General features: G+C 38.7%; 1 pseudogene; it reads right to left on the bottom strand.

The window, feature by feature from the left end:
• Positions 1 to 11,827: 11,827 nt before the first annotated feature.
• LOC133073045 (large ribosomal subunit protein uL22-like) lies at positions 11,828 to 14,401 on the bottom strand (annotated as a pseudogene).
• Positions 14,402 to 19,932: the final 5,531 nt, after the last annotated feature.

The raw sequence follows: 19,932 nt of genomic DNA, 5'->3' as shown, positions 1-19,932 counted from the left end.
ATGTCTGGGCAAAGTCATTTCACAACTGAGATGCCCATGTCTCTCAGATTCTTTCCTTTGGAAAGTGATCGATAATCTACAAAAGTTTACTTGTGTTTTCATTTCATCCATTCAATTGAATGCTGTTTCTAGCCAAGCTTTCTGTTCCTGCATGTCTAAGAAATGATCTATTACTTTCTGTTTAGGGTTGACATTAATTTTACCTTCAGGATAGGTCTTCTCTATACCTCAGGGTTACTCTGGAAGAAACTCTGAACCATCCCATATACTGGAGATACTCATTATAGAGATAAAATAGCATCAATAACAGCAAATATTTATAGTATTTACTGTATTCCAGAAACGAAAAAGTTGGAAAACAGGTCTTTGTTAATACACATAAGGAAGTCTTGAAAGACCTCAGTGAACTAAGGATTATATGATACATTTAAATGGATTGCTACAACACTTTTTCATGAGTTTATGATTCTATATTATGCTCTAGCCAGGTAATAAAAACATCATACCTCCATAAACAGTTGGTTGTACTTTTGTCTTGGCCTTATTTTTCTTCCTTCCACTGAATCATTTTTTCCTCCATTAGGCACTGGGTGAGCATTTTCCAAGCATTAAACATCACTCACCTCATTTCAGGCAGGTCCTGTGACAAATTACAATCTCCTTAGACATTAAAAATACATTGATCAAGAGAAGTTGTGAGACATGGAAGAAAAATTAATCCATATCCCTCTTAGAAAGAAAAGAAGAAATCACATTTTTGAGTAATCTTGGAGCTGAACAGACCTTGGAGTCTTAAAGGAATCTCCCAGTTTCACAGCCCTGCTGAGGTCAGTGCACTATAGTACATGTTGTAGACAGCCCACACATATTCTGTTCTCCATTGTGGGACAGCTATGGATCATGTAGATCACTTCTCCCAGCTCTAAAGTTTCATTGTCTATCTTTTTTATTTTTTAAATGATAAAAGTAGGATAACACAATTACAGGAGATTTGGAAAACAGAAAAAGTTGCATATAGTTCCACTGTATATTACAATTCTGTTTTAAGTAGAAAAAATTAAGGTTTTTAGTTGGAGTTTCAGTATAAAACTCTCAAAAACTAGTAGAATGAATATACAGAGAAGTAGAAGGACATAGTAGACCGGAAAAGCACTATGAACCAATTCAAAATAATTAAGATTTATACAATTTTCACGCAAGGGTAGGATACAAATCCTATTCAAGTTCCCATAGACTATAAACTAGGAGACAATGGAACATACCCAGGGATATAAAACACTGTGTAAAAATTTCATGGTCCAGAGGCATTGAAATCCTACAGTCTGTTGTGTTATCACTGTGGAATTATATTAGAAATCAATATCAAAAGATATTTGAAAACAACCCACATATTTTCAAGTGCAACATGACATTTAAAGTAGGCTTATTGATTCTTCTTTTTTAAATCTTATCCTATCTTTCTCTTCAGAATAGTTTGTTTGGTTACTTAATTCATGCCTCAGTCAATGAGCTCATGGTATTTCCCTCATCCCTGTCACGTTCAGCAGCGGATCTAAATCTGTCCAATCTACATGTCCTAACTCAGTGTGTTAGTTCACGGCTACTGTAACAAAATTACCATGAATTTAACAGCTTATGCAATATGAGTTTATTCGGTTACAGGTCTGTAGGTCAGAAATCAGACACCTGTATCGTTGGGCTGGTGGATACCATTGAATGGCAGAAGGAGAAGAGGGCAACAGAGGATGAGATGGTAGGGTGACATCATCAATGCAATGGACATGAACTTGGTCAAACTCTGCGAGATGGTGAGGGACAGGGAAGCCTGGTGTGCTGCAGTCCATGGGGTTGTGAAGAGTAGGTCATGACTTGGTAACTCAACAGCAATATCATTGGGCTAAGGTCAAAGTGTTGGCAGGGCTGAACTCCTTTCTGGGGATTCTCAGGGAGAATTCCTTTCCTTGTCTTTTCCAGTTCCTGATGGCTGAGTGCATTCTTCGGCTTGTGACACCTGCTTTCCTCAGTCTTCAAAGACAGGAGGCCTGCAGAAGAACTCTGACCGTTCCTCTGTGGTCACATCTTCCTCTGAGTACAGCTGGGAAAGCTTCTTTGCTTTTAAGGACACAAGTTATTAGACTGGGTCCATTTGAACAATCCAGGATAATTTCCCATTTTAACATCCTTAACTTTAAACACATTTGCAAAGTCTCTCTACCACATAAGATAACATTCGCAGATTCTAAAGATGAGAACACAGACATGATTGGAGAAGGTCAGTATTTTGCCTATGACACCCAGATTTTTGTTCTACAGTGAGTAAAATGACTTTATTCTGGATAGTTTTATTTGTGAGTTATAACCGGAACCTACTGCAGCTATCCTAAAGAAGGCCAACCTGAGTATAAAGTTAATATGAGGCAGCAGCAGGGCTGGGATACAAAGCAGAGAAATTGTGTAATACTCATTTAAGTGTACACACTTTCTCTAGACTTTGCAGTAACGTGAGCCACTTTAGCTCCCTTTGTGTATCAGCTGGTTGTAGTTGAATATTACATTATTTTTACCTGAAGAATCCTAACAATATATACCCAGGTGGTTCATTTTAGTTTAAGTTATATCATGATTTTTGAAATATGTAGGGAATAAATTTGTCCAACTTTCTAGCAGCACACGAAGGATTGTCACAAAGACAAGCCTAAATAGTATTATTGATGCAGCAGAAGTACACCCCCACTGAATTGGCCCAACATAAACTTTCCCAGGAAGGATAATCCAGAGTTGAATAGGGCAACTGGGACCCAATCGAATCTTTCATGTTGCTATGTATTTTCTGGGTAAATAAATGGATGGTCTGGTCACTGAAGCTCAGATCATTGTACAAGCTCATTGTCCATCAGAGTTTTTGTGAACATCAATACTCAGAAAAATTCTGGGCTCATGAAGCTGTTCTATCTTCCTGCAGAATACAACATGCAATCAATTTCCCTCCTCGCAGGTGACCTAACTGCATTTTCTTACTAATAAGTGTAAGAAAACTCACTAACACATTTCTCAAGACTTTTCATGTAAATTGATTGTTTACTGTTGCTCTTGGTGTGGACCAGACTCGGTGTGAAATGCTTCTGTTTTCCAAATGGTCTCATTCTCCCACCCTCTCTCATTTTAGAGTAATAGCACCTAAGTCAATTCCTGTAACATAACAAAGTTTACATAGTGGCTCATGACTATGATTGCTGTTTATAAATCTAGCTTTTGGATTAGGTAGAAGGGGTCCACTAAACCTATTTCATCGCATTTACCATCCTATTCAGCTTCTCCTATTTTATTATCTGCAATTTAAAATTTTATAAACTTTTAAATCTTTATAAATCTTAAAATGTAGATATTTCCAGAAGAGGTTAATATATAATATTTAAGTTTACAGATATTTTCTCAGAAACAGATTTGGTAAGAGAGGAAATTAAAAAAAAATACAAAGATAGTGAATTCCTAGACTTAGACATTAGGAGTTTATTTCCAAATGTAAGGAAATGGTACCAAAAGCAAAATAAACTTTGCTGTTGTTCAGTTGCTAAGTCACGTTCGACTCTTTGTGACTACATGAACTGCAGCACAACAGGCTTCCCTGTCCTCCACTATCTCCCAGAGCTTGCTCAATCTCAGGTCCATTGAGTCAGTGATGACATCTAACCATCTCATCCTCTGCTGCCCCCTTCTCCTTTTGCCCTCAGTCTTACCCAGCATCAGAGTCTTTTCTAATGAGTCAGCCCTTCACATCAAGTGGTCAAAGTACTGGAGTTTCAGCTTCAGCATCAGTCCTTCCAATGAATATTCAGGGTTGATTTCCTTGAGGATTGACTAGCTTGATCTCCTTGCTGTCCAAGGGACTATCGAGAGTCTTCTCCAGTACCACAATTTCAAAAGCATCAATTCTTTGGTGCTCAGCCTTCTTTATGGTCCAACTCTCACATCCATACATGACTACTGGAAAAACCATATCTTTGACTATATGGGCCTTTGTCAGCAAAGCGATGTCTTTTTTTTTTTTTTTAATATGCTTAAATCAAAATTCTGCCAGGACCAACTCAGAAGAATGAGAGTTGATTAAATAAAATTTATGGTATTTGTCATATTATACAACCTCAGGTAGAAGGATATTCTTTTCACCACCAGTATGAGAAAAAAAGAGCCCCAGAGAAAACACATTACCAAAGTCAAAGGAGAGAAAAATGGATACCAGACAAAAGATATTGACATAGACACTTTTCTAAGAATGGTGACTATGTTTCTACTCATAGAGTCACCCTCAGTATCTACAGGAGATGATTCCAGGACCCCTCAGGTATCAATATCTCAGAATGCTCAAGTCCCTTATGTAAATACTGCATCATTATATTTAAAGGATTATTTGCTTATAACCTGTGTATATACTACCATATATTTTAAATCATCACTAGATTACTTACAATACCTGTACTGTGCTATGCTTAGTCACTCAGTTGTGTCCGACTCTTTGTGACCCCATGGACTGTAGCCTGCCAGGCTCCTCTGTTCACTGGGATTCTCCAGGCAAGAATTCTGGAGTGGGTTGCCAAGCCCTCCTCCAGGGGATCTTCCCAACCCAGGGATCGAACCCAGGTCTCCCACATTGCAGGCAGATTCTTTACTGTCTGAGCCACCAGGAAAGCCCAAGAATACTGACTCCAGTAGGGTAGCCTATCCCTTCTCCAGGGGATCATCTTGTCCCAGGAATCAAACCGGAGTCTCCTGCATTGTAGGTGGATTCTTTACCACCTGACCTACCAGAGAAGCCCCCTTACAAAACCTAATAGAATGTAAATACTGGGTGCTGTACTATGCTCAGTCATGACCGACTGTTCGTGATCCAATGGACTGTGACCTGCTAGGCTCCTCTGTCTATGAAATTTTTCAGGCAAGATTACCAGAGTGGGCTGCCATTTCTTACTGCAGGAGATCTCAACACAAGGATAGAACCCACATCTCTTGTGTCTCCTACATTGGCAGGCAAATTCTTTATCACCGTGTCACCTGAGAAGCTCAAATGCTATGTTAATAATTGTAAATACAACATAAATGCTATGTAAACAGTTACTGGTGTGAGACAAATTCAAGTTTTTCTTGAACCATCTTGCTTTTCTGAACCATCTGGAATTAAAAAAAAATCTTTTTGATCTGCAAATTCATGGATACAGAGCCTGCAGATATGGAGGGTCCACTGTACAACCATTTTTAATGTTTGATTTAACTAAAGCAATCAAATAGATTATTAGATATAATTCATAAAGAATGCAGTGCCATAAACAAAAGTTTCAGTGTATTTCCTTCTGATATTTCAGGAAACTAAGGAATTTGTTTTTGTTATAATTTTCAAAGTGGGTATAATAAAACTAGGTCAACATCATTTGTGAAAAGAAGACCAAAAAATTATACTTTCCAGTTAAATTCTTCCTCCTCTTTGTTTCATTTTCCTTAGGGAAAAACTTTTAAACCATAAAAACTGATAATTAACAAGGCAGTAAGGAAATAATGAGAAGAAAACATTACTTAGGAATAAAAGGGATTATTATTAACATCAGAGATCACTGGTTTCCAAATGTTTTTAATCAAGTGAGAGGACAGAAATTGTAATCATATATTTAAAGGAGTAAAGAGGAAGTCCAGATATTTTAAAAATCTTCAATAACAAAAGTATATAATCAACTCCAACATATTTCACAAAAAACACAAGTAAAATATTGCGAAAAATACTCATTAGTTTCTGTAGTTTTTGTTTCCTCATGCAAATTATACATTCATCTACGTTCTGTAATAATTTTCTGTTGACTATGATTTTAAGCTTAATTTTAAACTGCTTTTGCTACTTACAATCCAATATTGATATTTTATGAGCTGGCTGAGGAAGATTAAAAATTATCAAAAGTTTTACCGGCTGGAATCTTACTTTATGATGCAAACAAAATTTTAAAAATATTGAAGTTATGTATTGCTTAGAGTTAAATTAGGTTTTAACACTTAATATTTTAAAATTCATCATTTTTCCCCTCAAAAAAACAAGTTAAAGTATGATAATTTAAAAATAAATATTCTGAAAATAATGACCATAAAGGTAGGCATTTAAACCTTCAATCTGTTGTCCAGGAAGTACATTTTTTTATGTTCTTTTAGAATAACGTGTCTGCTTCTAATTAGATGTCTGAGAAAAATTATGTGTTGTTTTGATTTATTAACAGGAAAGTAAACCTTGCCACAGTAGTCAATATCAATTACATAGAAGAGAATAAACATCAAATCTCTCAAACTGAATAAATTTTTTTTCCCATTGGAGTTCAACGTGTTGCTTAAAAAAAATCAGCAGAGCAGCAGGGCAACCTCGGTATAGAATTTTTATTAAGTCTGGGTAAATTTAAAACCAAACTGAAACTGTATGAAAGAGTCCCATTTTGTCCTAATTCTCTAGAAATGCTCTTGTCAGGCATTGTAAAGGAGACTACTTTATTGAATGACCTAAAATTTTGCTACTTGAGTTGTTGCTCCCAAACAGCTCCTGACACTTCAGAACCCCATGTGGAGCTCACAGAGGCAATGGGCTTCAATGTGTAGTTTCCGATCCTTCATTCATTTTCTAACCTTCCTGTTATTTCTTCGAGCAGCTGAAATGGAGGTGGTCAGGATAAATTTATGTTTGAAATGGATACAAAAGAGTTAGGAAAAGAATTGCAAATCTGAGCAATTTGATGCTTCTGAAGACTTAATATCAGGGTTCATCTTAATGTTGAAATTTCTTTCTGTGTATTCCTTTAAATGTGGCTTGTCTCTGTTGCAGGATGTCTGAGCTTCAGCTGGAAGAACCAAAGGGTGGGGGCAGACGTGGTCTGGAGGATCACTCATTCACACATCAGGTGTTCACACATCAGCTGGTTGACGCCGGCTGTTGGCTAAGATGTCAGCTAGGGCTGTGGGCTGAGCACCGACTTGTGGCCTCTTTATGTGATGTGAGCTTCTTCACAATGGAAAGTCTGGTTTCTGAGGGCCACTGCCCCAAGTGGAGCTGAATAGAAGGGGTGTGTGTGTGTGTGCGGGCATACACACATCACATCCGACTGTTTGTGACCCTATGGACTGCAGTCTGCCAGGCTCCCCTCTGTCCATAGAATTTTCCAGGCTAAGATGCTGAAGTGTGTTGCCATTTCCTCCTTCAGGGATCTTCACGGCCCAGGGATGGAACCCAAGTCTCCTGCTTTGCAGGCGGATTTGATTTTTTAACTGCTGAGTCACCGGGGAAGCCTGATGGAAGATACATCTTTTTTATAATCCAGCCTCAGAAATCAGTGTAACTTTCTGGACTGGAGCGGCCACAAGTCTGCCCAAATTCAAGGACTGGGGAAATAGACTCCATCTCCTGATGGGAAATCAACCCTAAACATTCATTGGAAGGACTCTTGAAGCTCCAATACTTTGGCCACCTGATGCAAAGAGCCAACTCATTGGAAAAGACCCTGATGCTGGGAAAGATTGAAGGCAAAAGGAGAAGAGAGTGGCAGAGGTTGAGATGGTTAGATAGCATCACCGACTCAAAGGACATGAATTTGAGCAAACTCCGGGAAATAGTGGAGGACGGAGGAGCCAGACAGGACTTAGCAACTGAACAGCAGCAACAGCCTGATGGGGAGTGGAAGGTCTGCGCCAGAATATGGGTTTTGGGAATAAAGGAGACCAGAAATATTACTGTGGTTATTTTGGAAAATACAGTCTTTCACACTGTGTAAAAAGGCAGATCTAATCACTTAACTATTTTGTCATAGAAAGTATAAACCTGCTTTGAAGCAGCCCATTCATTCACTCTAACACTACTCGCCGCATGTGAATAGTGTAAACAGTGTTACATGACAGCTCTTCATACTCTTGAACTCTGTCACTTTGAATCCCTCTTTTCTTTATTTATAATTCCTATGGATACACTCTGACTTATCAGTGTATTTTAAATGTGATATCCCCAAATGAACACAATATCCCAACATTTCAGGCTAGGTTTTAGTAAATAAAATAAATTGTAAGCCTTTTTAATTCACATTTTATACCTTAGATAGTGTGGTGGTGGTTTAGTCGCTAAGTTGCGTCCGACTCTTGCCACCCATAGACTGTAGCCAGCCATAGACTGTAGCTCCTCTGTCCATAGGATTTCCCAGGCAAGAAAACTGAATTGGGTTGCCATTTCCTTCTCAAGGGGGTCTTCCTGACTCAGGGATTGAACCCAGGTCTCCTGCATTGTAGGCAGATTCTTTACCAACTGAGCCACCAGGGAAGCTACTAAAGTAGCCTAAAGGAGCTAGCTTTTTAAAGTAAGTCACACTATTATCTTAAATTCGGTACATTGCTAACTAAATCATATTCTCTTCTGTTGTGAAAGTTTCACCTTAAGTGATTCCTATTTTATTTTTTTCTCTTCACTCCCTTCCTTCCTGCCTTCTTCCCTTCCTTCATTACTTCTCTTCCCTCTTTATTCATTGTTCCCTGAGTTTAAAATGTGAACAAATATTATTTTCTCCTACAAATGTTCTTTATATCAAATTTAGAACAAAACTGACTAATTTAGCCTACCAATTTCTTTATGAAATTATAACACTGTTCTACTCTCAGTAAACCATTCTCTCAGTTCAAATACTTACTGGCTCAGTTCTATATAGATGGCAGATATAAAACTTCATGACCATGAAAATTAGCAATGAGAAAAGAAAGAAAAAAGTGTTCTATCACTCAAGGAAGAAAATACATAATGAAAACTTAGTAGTAAACACTAGTTTAAATCCTTTTGAAAAAGCCTGCCAGGGCTTGATCTATTTAGATGAATCTTCAAATAATGAAAGTAATGATAAGAACATAAATGAAAATAGGTGAGAAAAGGGATGTGAAATGCAAAAGAGGGAAGGAAAAATATACCCAACTGAGTGCAGAGTTTTAGAGACTAGCAAGGAGAGAGAAGAAAGCCTTCTTAAGTAAACAATGCAAAGAAATAGAGGAAAACAATAGAATGAGAAAGAGTAGAGAACTCTTCAATAAAATTTGAGATATTAAGGGAACACTTCATGCAAATAGGTACAACAAACGACAGAAATGGCAAGGACCTAACAGAAGGAGAACAGTTGAAGAAAAGGTGGCAAGAATACACAACTAATACGACAGTCATTTAGAAGTACTCATCATGTGTGTATTATAGAAATGACTTCTTGCAACAATGAGCATTGCAGTATTACTATCCCCATTTTAAACTGTTAAAACTGAGCTTCAAGGAAATGAAATAACTTGTTCATGATGAAAACAGCTAGTAAGTGGCCAGACTTGGTATTCAGCTGTTGACAGTTTTAATCGTATATTGTATACCTTTCTAACTATGTCATGGATTTGCCCTTCTAAAGAATGCAACTGATTTTTTTTTTGCAAATCAGTTGTCTTATAATAATGCAAAGGCTTACATCAATGGAAGGATTCTCCAGTTAATTTACATGAAAAAAGAAATTTACTGAAAGAATAGAGGTGCTTACATCTGAAAATAAAGGTCCCATGGTAGCTCTGGGATCCAGATGTTTTGTTGTTGTTGTTGAGTCCCTAAGTTGTGTCCAACTCTTTTGAGACCCCATGCACAGTAGACCATGAAGCTCCTCTAATCATGGGATTTCCCAGGCAAAAATACTGGAATTGGCTGCCATTTCCTTTTCCAGGGGATCTTCAGGACCCAGGAATCAAATTTGTGTCTCCTGCATTGGCAGGCAGATTCTTTACTGCTGTTTCATTTGGGAAGCTTGGGATCCAGATTAGGAACTAATATAAGGTCTTTTCCGAAGGGGAACACCATCAAGATGACTCTGAGCAAACTCCATTCTGCTAAGATTCAAAATCTTCAAGAGAGCTTCACTGACTCTGGCTGGATAATATGCCCACTTTGTGGCTTATGGGAGAATACTGTGATTGACGGGGCTTCCCAGGTGGCACAGTCATAAATAAACTGCCTGCTAATTCAGAAGATGCAAGAAACATGGGTTCCTTGGGTCAGGAAGATTCCATGGAGTAGGAACTGGCAACCTACTCAAGTATTCTTGCCTGGAAAATTCCAAAGGCAGAGGAGATGGGTGGGCTACTGTCCATGGTGTCGAAAGAGTCAGAAAAGCCTGAGCAATTGAACACACATATATACCATGATTGACAGCTCTCCTAAGATTGCCGTAATAGGTTCTGGAAAATGGTGGGCAATTTTCTCAAAGGAAGCAGAATATTATTACCAAGTGAAGGCAGAAGGGCAGTGGGCAGTTAAAAATAAAAGATATTCACTATATAACCTTCTAGGTTTGTTGGGGAAATTAAATGAGATAAAAAGTATGAGATGGTTGGGACCTAGTGCTCAAAAAGTAGTCATTGCTATTATAATAGTCATCACTTAAATAAAACTCAACCATCAGTGCCTGACACATCAAACATTAACCAGGCTTTTGTATGGGAGAAAGACTTACCCCATGGGAGGCTGATCCACATACACCTGAACATTCAGAGTTTTAAGCCAACCAGCTAAGCACTTCATGTGTGGTTAAAAGTGAAAGTGTTAGTCGCTCAGTGGTGTTCTACCCTTTGCGAGCCCATGGACTGTAGCCTGCCAGGCTCCTCTGTCCATGGGATTCTCCAGGCAAGAACACCGGAGTGGGTAGCCATCACGTGCAGAAACACCAGTAACTGTTTCTCTCATTCTTTCCCAAGCTAGTGCCTAGACAAGAACAAGCCCTACCACTCGGGAGGTTAGTCCAAGTAGGCAGTGACGATAGGTTTAGAACCAGTGTTACTTTCAAGATACTCGAGTGAGACAGTAGTTGGTTCACTGGATGTTGCTCAAAGGCACATAAGGTTCCCATTGGGCAGCTTAATCTCAAATACCTTCAAGTGCTAGAAAAGTGGTCCATGGCCATGAAACCAATAAGAAGAATTGCTGGCAGCAATTTGGGGAGAATGTGACTCACCCCAGGAGGGCATTGATACTTTGTTCCAGCCAATGTAGTGAGGAGGGGAAATGTAGGCGGGTGATCAGACCACGTGATTTTTTGAAAGAACTAGAAATCTTGATCCTTAGATGAAGTTAGTTTGCAGAGAACTCAAAAAGTTTGTGTGTGTGTGCTAAGTTATTTTAATCGTGTCTGGCTCTGTATAACCCTAAGGACTGCAGCTCACCAGGCTTTTCTGTCCATGGGATTCTCCAGGCAAGATTACTGGAGTTTTTGCTGTTCATGTGCTCAGTTGTGTCCAACCCTTTGAGACCCCATGGACTGCAGCATGCCGGGCTTCCTTGTCCTTCACCATTTCCAATACTGGAGTGGTTGCCATTTCCATTTCCGGGGCATCTTCCCAATTCAGGGATTGAACCTGGGTCTCTTATGTCTACCTGCATGGCAGGTGGGTTCTTTACCACTAGGGCCACAAAAGGTTTGAAAAAATACTTTGTAATTTAACACTGGGCAGGTCAAATAAAACCCATTTGTTGATTAAATTTGCCACATGGTGGTCTGTTTGCCATTTCTATTCGAAAAAGGTTATCAGCCCATAACCATGTGGTCAGTAAGTAAGTTCTCTTTGCTCACAGTTGTGCACTACATGGGTTGCTGCAATTTCTACACTAATTTCTCCCCCATGCCGCCATTCATAGCTGTTCATATTAGCAGCATGGACTCAATTATAGAGGAGAGGTATTGGGGAGAAGGCAAGAAGAGCTTTGGGAAGAATTTTCTTCAGGCAATGACTGACACTACTGTACCTATTCCTCAGGCTTAGGCTAGGAAGCTAAACTACCTCCAGACACCCAGGCTGAAGAGGGTGGCTGCACGTGGCTCTGGGAAAAAGGAGAAAAACAGAACGTTCTCTCCATTCCCCAAGACTCTTCACATGATCACGCCACAAAATATTTCTTGAGTTGACAACTGGGATAAGAGACACATTATTATGCTTGGTTTTTCTTTTATGACATTTCCTTCCTTCCTTCTTTGTTGGGCTTCTCTCTGTGAAGCTATTCTGGGGAACTTCTGATTTATGAATAAGATCTCTGCTGGATTTTTATACGGTGATAAACACCAAAGGCTTAGATTTTTGCAAGTGGCAAGATTTAGCTTCTGGGCAATTTTCTTCCAGCAGCTGGGCATTCCCAAATGACACTGCAGTATCTAGATGGGTCAAAGAAAATTAGACATCTTTTTCAGCAGAGCTTTATCTTATGCTGTGTTGTTTCACAGAACCTAGCTTACTACTGGTCACAGAATACATGCTTCTTGATTTATAATAAGAGTGACCTTAAATAAAGCAGAAATATAAGACCATGTCAATAGGGTACCTTGAAAATTCATAAAGATATCTACTTGTAAATATCTTCTCATCAAATTATTAAGGTACTTAAAATTTACATCATTAGTCACCCTTTTGGACTTTCTTATGAAGACACAGTGTAATTATCACCAAGAGAAATGTGCTTTATTCTATGAGTTGCCATTACTATTAAACAATAAAATAATTGTAAAATAATGAGTAAAATTAAAAATGGAGACCAAAGACCCACTCAGGACAATGGCTGCTTAAGGCATGAGAAGGACCCTGGGACTCTAAAGGGTAGGTGATGTTTACCAAGAGACAGGATGAAGCTGTCTGGAGGGAAATCGTGTTGGTGAACATTTTTCTTCTATTGAATGTTTGTCAAGATTTTTGGTCCTAGTATAGTTTCCATTTGTGGTGCTGGAGAAGACTCTTGAGAGGCCCTTGGACTGCAGAGAGATCAAACCAGTCAGTCCTAAAGGAAATCAACCCTGAATATTCATTGGGAGGACTGATGCTGAAACTGAAGCTCCAATACTTTGGCCACCTGATGCCAAGAGCCAACTCTTTGGAAAAGACTCTGGTGCTGGGAAAGATTGAAGGCAAAAGGAGAAGGGGGAGACAGAGGATGAGACGGTTAGACAGCATGGACCAACTCAACGGACATGAGTTTGAGTAAACTCTGGGAGATAGCGGAGAACAGAGAAGCCTGGCGTGCTGCAGCCCGTGGAGTCTCAAAGAGTCAGACATGACTTAGTTACTGAATAGCAACAACAACATAGTTTCCAGTGGACCTCAAAGCTTCAGAAAACTTACCAAGTTTCAGGTTATATCTCCAATTACTTCAAGGACAACAATTTGCAACCTTTGGGGTAGATGAGAAAGAAAGTGTATTAAAATATGTTGCATCCTCTAGTTCGTAATCAGTGTAGGATTGAAACTGTTGAGGTTTTCAGCCTCTTTCACTGATATCACCTTCAGTAAACTCCACATATAAAAGAAGAGAAGGGTCAAGTGTACTTCCAAACTTAAATGGGTGTCTTGAGTGCTCTTAATTTAATAGAGTATCTAAAGAACGTTTTGAGAAATCTGAGTAGGAGGTGCACTGCAGCCACATAAATACACTTGTCATATTGCAATGGAAGCTGATTGCTTAAGTGGTTTAATAGTACTCGTAAACATTATCAGCAAATCTGTCACATCTCATTATGAATTATGTTTTGTTTCTCCAGTTCTAAAATTACCCATTTGAAGTTCCCTAATAACCCCAGAGCCTTAGTGACCATTTTCTGCTGTTAGGCTTCTGTCTTCTCCCTGTGTGAACACTCAACTCTCACCCTGGATTTATTCAGTCTTTTGAGAACAAATCAAATGAATAACTGACCAAAACTCTCAGGTTTTATAATACTGTAAACATACACATTTAGTTAAAGAGTTCAATAACTTTATGGATGTGTTTTTTTTTTTTTTTAATTTGCATTTATTCTTTGCAGCCTTTTTTCCTGGGCCATTAGTTTTTGTTTCTTCAGTTTCTCCTGGGGTATCTTTTTCTTCCGTTCAGCCTCTTCTGGTTTAGGAACAATCTGTTCTTTTTCAATAAGGAAAGTCTCAATGTGGCAGGGAGAGCTCATGTAGGGGCTGATCCGACCATGAGCTCTGTAAGTCCTGCGGTGCATCTTGGGGGCTTTGTTCACCAGGAGGTGGTCAGTGCCCAGAGAATCTATATCTAAGCCCTTAAATTCAGCATTACTGTCTGCATTTTTGAGCATGTGCAGTAAAAAATTCAGCACTCTCTCTGGGCCACCAGCCCTTTATCCAGCACCAGTTTGGCCTGGGCTTACCTAACAACTGCACCACTGTAATGATGAAATAGTACACATTGCTTCTTTAAAGTGACATCCTTCAGATACTTGGTAGCTTTCTGGATATGCATACCCTTAATGGCCGGGATGGTTTCACAAGTGTTCTTCAGGTGAACATGAAGATTTGAACCTCTTGAATTGCATGATTTTGTGGGTTTTTTGGGGTCAAATGAATAGCACACCATTTTTAGAGGTCACCTCGGGCTGCTTCCCAGGTGGTGCTAGTGGTAAAGAACCTGCCTACCAATGAGTCAGACATAGAGATGTGGGTTCAATTCCTGGGTCAGGCAGATCCTCTGAAGGAGGGTATGGCATCCCACTCCAGTGCTCTTGCCTGGAGAATCCCATGGACAGAGGAGTCTGGTGGGTTCGCAAAGTGTTAAACACAACTGAAGTGACTTAGCACACGTATCACGTTGCTTACTGGAAAAGCTATGGATGTGTATTTTTTAAGCAAACATATTTTGAGTATTTCAGAGCTGCACCATTGGGCTTCACTGGAGCATATGCGTATAGAAGATACAAGATACAAGTCTATTTCAAGTCATAGTGGAGCTCTGCTCTACACCTGGATGCTTGTTGATGGACATGGAGGTCACAAGTAAGATTGTTGGAACATCTTGATGGAATTTGCCAATATCATCATACTACCATACTACCTTTGTATGAAAGGTAGCCTGGAGTAAGATAGGTATCAAATATGCGCACTAAGACTCTATGTCAGCAGAGCACATTGTTGGACAGAATGTGTCCAACCCGATGTCACGACTATTGGCAAATGGTCTATGCGTGATGAAGTAAACTTTAGGATCCCAAGATAAGTACACATGACTGAATAAATTACTGTTTGGTGCAATTTGTATTTCTTTAATGACAAATGTTAAATGATCAACTATTAATTGCCTATATAAATCAATGAATTAAAATGGTAAATTGTAATTATCATTAAATAATACCTTATAGTCAATAATTTTACTCAGAAGAATAAAAAAAATTATAAATGCATTTATACTATATCTAGAAGTTTATAGAAACATTTCATTTGATCACAGCCATAGAATGACGTAGCCACAGATCTTGAGTCATGAAATTGTCAATTTCATAGATGAAGACAGTCAAATGTTGGCAGTTTCATCTAGTTCAGCCTAAGAGTTGGGAAGGCCAAAACTCTGAATGATTAAACGATTTGTACAAGCTCATATAGTTTGCACTGACAGAGCCAGCTTTGATCCAGTTTGTCTATGTGCACCTCTCTTGGCCATTCGACTTCCAGCGTTCAGTCCTGTCCAGTGTCTCTGCGACAGCTCCAGTTACCTGGCAGTTATATCGCAGTCAAAAACACCTGAACACAGAAGCACGTTCTGGTGGGACACAGGGATGCACTGCAATCTATTTCACGCCTGAATCACTCCAGTCGGCATCAATCAATTTTCCTCCCTTTCAAAAAGGTCTTGTCCTTGGTTATACATCCCGAGTGAACAATGAAGCAGTCAAGAGGAGAACTTACCCCACTTTCTTTGGAAACTAACTGACCAGTATATTAAGGAGTATATATAGGAGCAAACTAACCGAGTCCATTGAAAGACAGAGCTCGTACATACATCTTTTATAAGCCAATAAAATTGATTTTAATTAGTGTTCTAGATGTGCTCATCGAAACATTGAACTATTGTACGAGATATATATCTCCCCCCTATGCCATGGTATTTGAAGCAGGGAACAAAAATAGCCTTGGGTCTTATCACAATTCATTTCCTTATTTTATTATAGGTTTGAATTCATTTGCCATAGTCTTCCTTGTTTTCTTCTTTTCCCTAGCAGTTCAAAAATGCATGATATTAAAATAAATTAATTTGAGACTGATATTAAAAAGGGTAAAATTGTTTTGTTTTCCTTCTAGGAGATCCAGGTATATATGTATTATAATTTCTTTCTCTTCTTTTTCTTTCCAACAGTCTCCTGTATATGCAACATTTTAGTGATTTTTTATTTTGAACTAATAAACAAAGACCTAATTTGGCACAGGTTAGTGTCTCCCTGGTGGGGAGATGTTAGATCATATCAGTCATGATTTCATTTTCTGAAAACAACTTTATGGATCCATTTCTATTCTGCAGTGGCTACTATCATCATTTTCTTTCCTTTATCTCACTAAGATTTTTATCTCTTGGTATTTGTAAGGAATAAAAAATAAATGTTTCCATTAAAAAAATTCATTTCAACTGTAACATGGGGAAATAATAGGCTTTTGAAAATCCTACAAAGATATAACTTTTATTTTAGTTCTCCTTTCATTTTTACATCTAGCCCTACAGAACTAGTATTGTAGAGCTAGATGTAAAAAAGAAATAAGAAACTAAAATAAATGTTTTTTTTTTTTAAAAGGATATTAAGCCCAGAACCTAAATAGGGTACGTATTTAATTTCATGATTGTAAGAACATCAGATAAGTTGTCAGATGGAATGTTGATTTCATTAATATAGTTCCCAAATTAATATAGTCATGCTATCATGATAGCTGATAATATGAAATTACATGGATGTGACTTGAATTGGAAATAATATCTAAAGCAAGATTTGACAAACTACGGCCGACGGGTAAAAATCAGCCTCCTGCTTGTATTTGTAAAGAGACACACTTATTGGTTTGTGTGTATTGTCTATGGAAGCTTTCGTGCTACAACTGAATTGAGGAGTTGCAACAGAGATCATATGACCCACAAAGCTGAAAATATTTGCTATCTCATCTATTTATCCTCTTAACTCCAGATCTATAGCAAAAGTATTTCAAAAGAAATCCTATGAAATGACTTCAAGGCAGAAGATAAAGATGCAATCCTATTTTACATCTAAATTAAAAGGCAGGTAAGAAATCTTCCTAAGGTCATGGCTAAAGTGGCATTCCTTTAAAATATTTGCAATTCAAAGAAAAACTGCTAAGAAGAAACGGGTGAGTGTATGAAATGATGCAGTCAGTAGAGCATTGCTTTATAAATAATCTTATTGGACACACTCATCTTTCAGTCAATAGTTGCAAGGAGTGGTACGCTTTACTGAAAATATTAAGCTAATAAAAATTGTAAAATTTGATGATAAAGTTGCGAATTCCTTTATTCTAATGTAAAGCTCCCTGCTATATTAATTGTGCATTGATTTTGATGCCAAAATATTAAGGCATTTGTTTTGTTCATTCCAAGTCTTCAGGGAAATTGGAGCTTGTTTTAGTCAAGATAGACTAGGTTATGGTGCAGCAAAAAACAACTTACTTCCAAATGTTAGTGGTCTCAAAACAAAGGTTTAAATCCTGTTCAAAGTGTACTATACATCTAGTGACCCCCCCAGGTTCTTTTCCTCCATGTGATGATTCAGCGTTCCATCTCCATATCAACACATGCTACCATGATTACAGCAGCCAAGGAAGAAGGTTCTGAAACGTCTCCAATGGCAATTAAATGTGTCTGCCCAGAGAAGACACACGTCACCTGTCAGTTCAGTTCAATCATTCAGTCATGTCCAGAGTCAAATCTGCGACCCCATGGACCGCAGCATGCCAGGCCTCCCTGTCCATCACCAACTCCTGGAGTTTACCCAAACCCATGTCCATTGAGTCGGTGATGCCATCCAACCATCTCATTCTCTGTTGTCCCCTTCTCCTCCCGCTGTCAATCTTTCCCACCATCAGGGTCTTTTCAAATGAGTCAGCTCTTTGCATCAGGTGGCCAAAGTATTGGAGTTTCAGCTTCAACATCAGTCCTTCCAATGAACACTCAGGACTAATATCCTTTAGGGTGGACTGGTTGGATCTCCTTGCAGTCCAAAGGACTCTCAAGAGTCTTCTCCAACACCACAGTTCAAAAGCATCAATTCTTTGGCACTCAGCTTTCTTTATAGTCCAACTCTCACATCCATACATGACCACTGGAAAAACCATAGCCTTGACTAGATGGAACTTTGTTGGCAAAGTAATGTCTCTGCTTTTTAATATGCCGTCTAACCTGGTCATAACTTTCCTTCCAAGAAGTAGCGTCTTTTAATTTCATGGATGTAATCACCATCTGCAGTGATTTTGGAGCCCCAAAAAATAGTCTCTCACTGTTTTCATTGTTTCCCCATCTATTTTCCATGAAGTGATGGGACCAGATGCCATGATCTTCGCTTTCTGAATGTTGAGCTTTACGCCAACTTTTTCACTCTCCTCTTTCACTTTCATCAAGAGGCTCTTTAGTTCTTCACTTTCTGCCATAAGGGTGGTGTCATCTGAATATCAGAGGTTATTGATATTTCTCCCGGCAATCTTGATTCCAACTTGTGCTTCATCCAGCCCAGCGTTTCTCATGATGTACTCTGCATATAAGTTAAATAAGCAGGGTGACAATATACAGCCTTGACGTACTCCTTTTCGTATTTGGAAACAGTCTGTTGTTCCATGTCCACTTCTAACTGTTGCTTCCTGACCTGCATACAGATTTCTCAAGAAGCAGGTCATGTGGTCTGGCTTTTCCATCTCTTGAAGAATTTTCCACAGTTTGTTGTGATCCACAGTCAAAGGCTTTGGCATAGTCAATAAAGCAGAAATAGATGTTTTTCTGGAAATCTCTTTCTTTTTTGATGATCCAGCAGATGTTGGCAATTTGATCTCTGGTTCCTCTGCCTTTTCTAAAACCAGCTTGCACATCTGGAAGTTCATGGTTCACATATTGTTGAAGCCTGGCTTGAATACATCACCCATATTCATATTCTATTTTCAAAAATAAGTCATATAGCCATTTATAACCTTAAGGTGAAAATGAAAGTGAAAGTGTTAGTTGCTCAGTCATGTCCAACTCTTTGTGACCCCATGGACTGCAGCCCGCCAGGCTCCTCTGTCCATAGAATTCTCCAGGCAAGAATACTAAAGTGGGTAGTCCCTTCTTCAGGGGATCTTCCTGACCCAGGGATCGAACTCATGAAAGGCTAAATATACTCCTAAGGAGTATAATTACCCCACATATCCAGAATGAAGATAGGAAATTTTGAGAAGCAGCACAATAGTAGTTTTCCATATTTTCCCTCAACTTCCTCTCATCAACTCCCAGGAGTGTCTTCAGAATATCACATATTTAGCCTTTCATGAATAAGAGTGAGTTGGTGGGGAACCTGTTGGTATTCAAAGTATCTGCATGTAGGTTGATGGTACTGTTGCAGAGGTTAAACTAGATTTCTGAATTCTTGGTTGTTATGAATTTCATTCTCATCCCACTAGTCTGCTTCCTTTAGTAACCAGTGTTTGATAGAAAGCAAAGGCCTTTTTCTGACTGGGTTCCCAGTGCAACAACTAATTTGAAATAAAACTATTATTTGTACACCTACAAACCCAGCGTCAATGAAGAGCAAAACAAAACAAAACTGAACTAATTGCTTCTCACTCTGAATTCCACACAAAGAACATTCCAAATCAGTTTTTCCCTTGTCCTTCAACCCAGGGTCAACTCTAAAAGCTATTTCTCCATTTCCTTCTTGGCTAACTCAATTCCTTCTTATCCTCTGTATGTAAGAACATAGGTCAAAATTTTTGTTCCAGTGGCTTTGTTGTAATTCATATTTTTCTTTTGATTTCTCTCTTTGAACATTTTTGTCTCTGTTTTTCTCATAGATCAACAGTTGTGTTACAGACCGCATATCCACACTCTAATGCTTCCCAGCTGGCTCGGTGGTAAAGAATCTGCCTGCTGATGCA

Source organism: Dama dama, chromosome 18, assembly GCF_033118175.1.
Source record: "Dama dama isolate Ldn47 chromosome 18, ASM3311817v1, whole genome shotgun sequence".
Lineage (NCBI taxonomy): Eukaryota > Metazoa > Chordata > Mammalia > Artiodactyla > Cervidae > Dama > Dama dama.
This window is presented reverse-complemented; position numbering and strand designations above follow the sequence as displayed.